Source organism: Teleopsis dalmanni, chromosome 1 (genome assembly GCF_002237135.1).
Source record: "Teleopsis dalmanni isolate 2A chromosome 1, ASM223713v2, whole genome shotgun sequence".
NCBI lineage: Eukaryota > Metazoa > Arthropoda > Insecta > Diptera > Diopsidae > Teleopsis > Teleopsis dalmanni.
This window is the reverse complement of record NC_051846.1, coordinates 130145142-130152613: the sequence shown is the minus strand read 5'-3', so window position 1 is coordinate 130152613 and position 7472 is coordinate 130145142.

The following is a 7472-nucleotide window of genomic DNA, read 5'->3' as shown; positions in this document are numbered from 1 at the left end:
CTATTTTAAAAATATTTAATATTAAACCAAAAATAATAAGGAACTATTAAATTAAAGATAAATTATAAATAAATTTAATAAATTATAAAATTAAAACCAAAATATTTTTTGTTTAAGCAAAAAATCACTTAAAGAGTATGAACACTTTTGTGCTGTTTATAAGTGTTTAAAGCATAATTGTTTATGTTTAAAATTCGACACTTTATTATCTCGGTTGAAATATTTTAAAATGAAGTAAATTCTTACTTTAATGAAAAAAGATAGAAGAGTTTCAATTTTGCAATTAAAGCAACATATATAGGGATGAACGTTTTTTAATTTATTAAATAAATGTTGCGCTAAACCTAATTTATAGCAATTGCTATCGAACTGATCCGAAAATTGTGTATCTAATTTTTCAATATATGTAGTAATATATGTATATATAATAACAACACTCAACCAAAGTATAATTAATAATATTAATTTCACTTCAGGATTTTTCCTTTTTTATAATTATTAGTATATCATGGAAAATATAATTTTGTAATCACTTTCAAAGTACTAAATTAAAAATAAAAGCACAACTGAATTCGTAGTTTATTATATACACTAATTAGGCACACATCTAAGTTTCTAATGTGTTAATACATTTATATATTTACTTTATTCTACAACAATAAATTGCGTTATTTTTAATTAATAATATACCTTCGATAATCCTTTGGAAAAAAATATAGAGATATTTGAAATTTAAACATCCAAGTACGCACTTCCGTTTCATCTGTAAATAAATTTTAATTAAATAATAACTCGTATATTTTTCTGGAATAATTACCTTTTTTTAATGCTTTTATAATTGAAAACAAATTCCGCCTTATTTTTCTTTCAGTAATGTGGTATTTGTGCACTTAATTGCAACTTTGGCGCATTTTCTCGTAACGGATTTTTAATGTCAAAAAACCAAAACAAACAACGAAATTTCTCAGAAACCTCTCTTATTTTAGCAAATATCGTGGTGAGTAGGGACTGGGTGGGCAAAGTAGCAGGGTCGGGTGGGGAAAATATTCACGTGCCATTATGTAGCATTAGGCTTTTTGTTATTGTACTACGTAATATTTTCACCTCATTACACAAAATTTTTGAATATTTTTTGAATAATCCAGAAAAATTTATACACAACTTTTCGAGTAACTCTGTTTCTTTTCTTCAACTTCTTTGGCTTGAACATCGCGTTCCTGTACGCAATGCGCATCACTCCCATATAATTGTTTTTTAGTTTAACGAATAAAAATTCAAATGCAAAATATGAAAATTATTTTCCTTTATTGAATAGCTATTTAAAAAATTGTGATTTTATATCCTAATTTAACTAATTTTATAAATGTAATCTTTTACACGAATAAAGAACTTTAATAACAATAAAATTTAATTAAATTAATAAGTTTAATATATCTAAATTAATATAATTATATAAGTATATCATACTGAATATTAATAAAATATTATTTAGAAAGCACAAGCAGTGGGTGAAATAAATATTTGGTTCATTTTGTTATTCGATCTGTTCAAAAATTGTAGACAAAAGTTAAGGCACTTGCACAAGCATATATAAACATATAAACCCACCCTCAAATCACTATCCGATGCGCACAACACTTTCGCATTTACTTTTTGTGTTTTTGTGATGATGTCATTCACTATAGACTTCGCAAAAATCCTACGAAATTTAATGCACAAGTATGCAGGTAAAAAAAGTTTGTCAATGCGCATAGGCAAGCAGAGCTATGATATGTATGTAATAAATGAAAAACTTCAAAAAAAACATAACGGCATATTCTATCGTTAATATAAATATGTACATACATACATATGTAATTTAACACACATATTATATGTTTTATTTTAATTTTTTATATATTATTACTATATTCATTTTAATCTTAAATTATAAATAAAAAATAATAAATACTAAATGTTTATATAAAACAAGAATAAATTATAAGAAAAATTTATATTCACATACTATATGTATGTACATATATATGCTGTGTGTAATGATTTGCTGGATGATTGCATACGCTTTATAAAAATGCATAAAACTTTTTTCTTTTGCTTCAGGATTACATACATATAACCACGTGCATTATTAGCAAATGGCGACAGACAGACGGGTGGGGAAAAAATATGTTTTAAGTCTCCGTTTTACACATATTTGAAAGTATTGTTTAGAACTAAATTGAAATCAATGTATATATCTACATATAAAAATAAGTAAAATCAATTAATACATACATATATTTAATAAATAAATGCTTATTAAAAATTATTATAAGCATATAAAGCATAAACTTGATGATTGCATGCGCATAGAAAAAAATGCACGAAACTATTGTGACGCCAGCTATATTTTATACCTATGCAGATATGTACATACATAGTCTGATTAACAATACATACTTGTAAAAGCATATATAATCATATAAAATTAAAATAAATGAAAAATGTGATTGCTTTTTAAGTTTTATGAATAAAAATTGATATGTGAAGAATGAAAACTACATCAACATAAAATTGTATCTATATTATATATACATATATACATATTTATTGTGTTATATATGATGCGAATTTTATAATTTGACTAATTGACAGATTCTATTACATGTCACCCATTTATTGATCACTAAATAAGTTTTATTATTATTTTATCTATTTATTCATTTTCCTTATTTTTTATTTTACATTAATTATATCTCTAATAATTTTTTATATGAAGCGTTTAGAAAGCTATAGTGTTATAAAATAGATTCCGCCACTGAAATTTTTTTGAATAAACATTGGCAGATTCCAAACATTTCATACATTTATAAAAAGAAATGGTTTGTAACACTGATAAGTGTTTTTGTTAGACACCATCCCACTCAAAATACGGATCAATTTACCCATCTACTTTGATTTTAAACCGCTTTTAGCGCTGTGACACAATTTATTTATATAAAAAAATTGAATTTTTGGTAAATAATAGAGAAATTTTTAAAAAATGATTATAAAAAAACTGTGCATTAGATTTTTACGATTTTGAGCTTTTTGAAAAGGAAATTTCTTCATCTTTATAAAAATGTATAGATGATTTTGGTCCCGTTCGTGCATGAAAACTTATTTCTATATATAAATGCATACTATAAAAAAAATTCTTTATTTTTAATGAAATTTCTATGATATAATTGAAATATTTTGTTGATATTTTACAATTATGCATTATTTTGTATATCTTAACATTTGTCATCTTTACTTTTTTAAAAACATGTGTTTAAAAAGAAATAATAATTTTCATGTTTGATTAAATTTCCTGGGGTGAAGACAAAATCAATCTTTTTGATTTATGTTGCAATTGAAAGTGAGTTTTATTGCCTTTAAAGGTTTTCGCGTGCATTTGGATCTTCATTGTAGTTTTTTATAAATTCATCTTTTTATATAAGAAAGTCGCTTTTTCTATTCAAATTCACATTAATGCATTTATTCGCAACAAATGCATTAAACATACAAACATAACATTCTATCTTATAATACAGATAGCGCTTTTCCTTCTGCCTCCTATATACTCCGGCCTTAGCGCTGTGACACAATTTATTTATATAAAAAAATTGAATTTTTGGTAAAAAATAGAGAAATTTTTAAAAAATGATTATAAAAAAACTGTGCATTAGATTTTTACGATTTTGAGCTTTTTGAAAAGGAAATTTCTTCATCTTTATAAAAATGTATAGATGATTTTGGTCCCGTTCGTGCATGAAAATTTATTTCTATATATAAATGCATACTATAAAAAAAATTCTTTATTTTTAATGAAATTTCTATGATATAATTGAAATATTTTGTTGATATTTTACAATTATGCATTATTTTGTATATCTTCACATTTGTCATCTTTACTTTTTTAAAAACATGTGTTTAAAAAGAAATAATAATTTTCATGTTTGATTAAATTTCCTGGGGTGAAGACAAAATCAATCTTTTTGATTTATGTTGCAATTGAAAGTGAGTTTTATTGCCTTTAAAGGTTTTCGCGTGCATTTGGATCTTCATTGTAGTTTTTTATAAATTAATCTTTTTATATAAGAAAGTCGCTTTTTCTATTCAAATTTTTATAAATTTATTTATTCGCAATACTTGCGTAAAAAAATACAAACATCATATTTATACTTGAAACTTAGATGGCGCTGGCATGCCTGCCTTGAGTATGCTCCGCATTTGGCGCTGTTAGGGTGGAGGTTTTTTTCAAATAATTGAATTTTTGGTAAAAAATTGACAATTTTTGAAAAATAATAGAGAAAAAACTGTGCATACGATTTTTATGATTTTAAGTTTTTTGGAAAGTAAATTTTATTGTCTTTAAAGAAAAATTAATTTTGTTTCGGTCCCCTTATTGCACGCGAAGATATAATGATTACAGTAAAGTAAGCTAAAAAAAAATGCTATTTTTTAACAATTTTTTATGATAAAATTAAAATATCTAATTGAGGTTTTAAAATTGTGTTTTGTGATATATTTCTGAACATTTTGCATTTTTAGTTTTTTGATTCGGATGATATTTAAGCAGTTTCGATATCGAACTTTAATGCAATTTTGCACAAAATCTGTGCATACGATTTTTGCTTTTATTGCTTTATTGGAAAGCTTGTTTTATTGCCTTTCAGATGAGTATCCGTGCAAGTCGGTCCCGTTTGTGGTTGTTTTTTTAATAATTTTTTAAGTAAAAAAAGTCAGTTTTTTCAAAAAATTTTATTTTTTTATTTTTTCAATATCTCAGTTATTACAAAACATACAGATATTGGGTGTATACCAAATGAAAGATAATTGAATTTTCTATCTAAATCATATTTCAAACTTGGTGAAAAAGCTTAAATTATTTTGTCAATATATAAATTGTCAATATTTTACCAAAAATTCAATTATTTGAAAAAAACCTCCATCCTCACAGCGCTAAATGCGGAGCAAACTCATGGCAGGCATGCCAGCGCCGTCTAAGTTTCAAGTATAAATATGATGTTTGTATTTTTTTACGCAAGTATTACGAATAAATAAATTAATGAAAATTTGAATAGAGAAAGCAACTTTCTTATATAAAAAGATTAATTTATAAAAAACTACAATGAAGATCCAAATGCACACGAAAACCTTTAAAGGCAATAAAACACACTTTCAATTGCAACATAAATCAAAAGGATTGATTTTGTCTTCACCCCAGGAAATTTAATCAAATATGAAAATTATTATTTCTTTTTAAACACATGTTTTTAAAAAAGTAAAGATGAGAAATGTTAAGATATACAAAATAATGCATAATTGTAAAATATCAACAAAATATTTCAATTATATCATAGAAATTTCATTAAAAATAAAGAATTTTTTTATAGTATGCATTTATATATCTCAATAAGAATATTTTGTGTACGAACGGGACCAAAATCATCTATACATTTTCATAAAGGTGAAGAAATTTCCTTTTCAAAAAGCTCAAAATCGTATGCACAGTTTTTTTTATAATCATTTTTTAAAAATTTCTCTATTTTTTTACCAAAAATTCAATTTTTTTAAATAAATAAATTGTGACACAGCGCCAAAAGCGGAATAAAATCAAAGTAGATGGGTTAATTGATCTGTATTTTGAGTGGGATGGTGTCTAACAAAAACACTTATCAGTGTAACAAACCATTTCTTTTTAGAAATGCATGAAATGTTTGGAATCTGTCAATGTTTATGCAAAAAAATTTCAGTGGCGGAATCTATTTTATAACACTATAGCTTTCTAAACGCTTGATATAAAAAATTATTAGAGATATAATTAATGTAAAATAAAAAATAAGGAAAATGAATAAAGAGATAAAATAAAAAAAAACTTATTTAGTGATCAATAAATGGATGACATGTACTAGAATCTGTCAATTAGTCAAATTATAAAATTCGCATCAGATATAACACAATAAATATGTATATACAGTTTGTCAAGAATGAGTTTTCACACTGAAAATAAATGCGATTTTTCAACTTAAATAACAAATATTCTTGATTTTATTGTTTTTTTTTAAATTTTTTTTTTTATCAATTTTGCTTAATTACTATATTTACAATTAGTTTACAAAAAAATATAACAACAATGAATTCAAAAGAAACGGCATATACAACAAAAACAAAAACTATTTCATTTCGTGGTAGTCGTTTTTTCATTGAGTAAATCAGCTTTTTTAAGTCGTATACCTTTGGTATATTTTGCCACTCTTCTAGTATTGCCGTTTTAAGTGCTGTGCGATTTTTTGGTTGCCTTTTAGCCACTTTTTTTTTAAGAAAGCCCATAAATTATCAATGGGATTCAAATCGGGGCTTTGAGCTGGTGTATCAATTAATTTGCCGCAGTTGTACAGAAGTCACATCTGCACCATATTGGCCTTTAGCTTTGGGTCATTATCTTGATAAAATTTAAAATGCGGTTTCATATTTCGAATAAACCCAAATTTATCTGCACTGCTTCGCAAATGAGGTTTTTAAAATGTTAAGGTACTTTTCAGCATCCATCGTTGTCTCTATGAACGCCATTTTACCTACTCCTCTAGCTGAAATACAACCCCAAATGATAATAGACATTTTTCCAAATTTCACTGTCGGTATGATATTACAGTTTTGTAATGATGTCAGAGCCTTACGCCATACTCTAGTTGGTCCATCATTGTAATACAACATTATTTTTTGTTTCATCACAGAATATGACATCATCCCAATAGTCATCAGGTTCAGAAATTAGCCTAATCGCGAATGACAAACGCTTGTCAATATTTTGCTGAGAAAGCATTGGTTTGTGACGAGCACATCTTGATGCATATTTGTTCTTCAGAATAGTCTTTCGCACTTTTTCATGAGAAACATGAACATTATACCAAAGACAAAATAAATAGAAAGATGGTTCACGTAGTGTAATGAATTGAACCTAAAAATTGACAGAATTTTAATAAATTTAAGAGAATATATTGTACACATAATATATAAATGACTAAGAGGGCTTCTTTGCTTTTTAAGGCAATCAGCCTTCGTGTGTGCTTGCCGAAAACGAACCGTTTGTCTAAACTTGTGCTTGCCGAAGGTTTTTTGAGTTCTGTTTTATTTTGTTTTGTTTTTTTTTATGATCGTGATTAGAAAACAATGAGAGCCATGTAACTTTTTTTACACATTGACTACTAATGCTGTTATAATAAATGAATTTGTATAAGACAATTGAAATTAAATGAATAGCATTGAATATGTTTTCTTTTTTGTATTTAATTCTTTATATGAGATCATTAAAAATAAAATATTTATACTCAATTAAAATAATTCGTAATTCTTAATTTTCATTGTCTTTGATTAATTTTATTTTATTATTTTATTTTTATTTTTTTTCATAATTTTAAATTACAATAAAATGTTTTAAAATAATCGAAGTAGATTAATTATAAAAT